Source organism: Drosophila virilis, chromosome 2 (genome assembly GCF_030788295.1).
Source record: "Drosophila virilis strain 15010-1051.87 chromosome 2, Dvir_AGI_RSII-ME, whole genome shotgun sequence".
Classification (NCBI taxonomy): Eukaryota; Metazoa; Arthropoda; class Insecta; order Diptera; family Drosophilidae; genus Drosophila; species Drosophila virilis.
The window spans coordinates 6,590,993-6,592,492 of NC_091544.1; positions in this window are offsets into that span (position 1 = coordinate 6,590,993).

A 1,500-nucleotide genomic window follows, 5' to 3' on the forward strand; every position below is an offset into this window, starting at 1 on the left:
CTTGCAGCCGAGTGTTTGCTCAATGTTGGTCTTAAAAGCTCAATCGGCTGGACTCTTGAGTTCCATTGTCTATGTCGATAAGGTGAACTAACTAAATCTAGTAGAGACTGGGTCACAGGCAAGGCCGATCTGGAGTATACTGCGGCTTTCAGATAGCAATCAATAGCAAGCCAGTAATACCTTTAATACTATTCAAACTGATATCATTTTATAACTTGTGTCTAACTTTACGTTAAGAATGATGGGAATAAAGAACGCATTTTCAGAAGTACCATAATAAAGCTCCCAATTCAGAAAGCCAATTATTCCTTGGCACATGCATACTAGGGATATTGAGAGCTAATTGAGAGCTTCCAAAATAAGATTGAGATCTTCGTTTACAACCCAACTCAATATCTTTTTCTGTGCGAAGAAGAACTAGTTGATAAATTAGTGCAGCTTGGCTGCTTAAGATAAGAAAGCTAAGACATCTAAAGGATTTATCTGAATTATCCAAGCACAAATAATAGTTAATAGTTCAGATCAGTGTTGAGTGTTCAGTAACAGTTTTAAGAGACAGAGTATAAGACAGACTGAGTATCTGGAATGCGAAAAGATAAAATATTCTTTTTCATTGTGTACCCATACAGGGTAAAGAGGGTATATTGGTTTTGTGCAAATGTATCGAATACGTCGCTCTCAGCCCTTAAAACAGAGAATCTATAAAGCATAGAGACAATGTTTGGTTGGAATTTACATTGAGGGGTATTTACAATGCTTGGCCTTTCTCTGTAGGGTATTTAGATGGTTTGCCTCTTAGGCAGGTCGCAGCTCTCTCTGACTTGCAATGGGGAACGTAGATCCTCCTATTGAAGCACAGTACGGGCTTGCTTGCGATAATTGATGGCAGAAGTAGGTTGAGGGTATTCCCCAGTCGGACACTCCCGACAAGCGCACTCCCACTGTTAAAGTCAATGCATCGAATCCGAATCTTAAAAATGTTCATAAAAGATGCCATGATTTATACTCTCGTATTTACTACATAGATCCTAATAGTTATATATAGAAATATTTGTAACAAATCGAGCGCCCCTCAATGAAAATACAAGCAAATGAATAAAGCCATCAATCATCATAATTGCCAAGGCGGAAAATATTCATTTAACTTGTCAATCAATGCTGGATGTTTGGACTTTAACAAACGTTCAGAGGGCGGGCCAAATATATAACAAAAAGTTCAATATCGAAAATTGCGTATAAATTTGTTGAAATCCAGATGCGAACTTTTGAAAATATTTGGTTTAGGCGCTTCGCTGGGCAAAGGAAATGCGAATCAATCAACGGGCATGGCTTGAGCTGGAATATGAGGGAAATAATAAGTCGGGGGTAAGGTTCTATTAAATATTTATTTATTTTGGCTTGGCATAAATAGCGTACACACTCAAAACACTTAAAAATCGGATTCCATTGTCCGATTCGACTAACTCGTTTCAGTTATTTGAATGTTTGGCATGATTCACA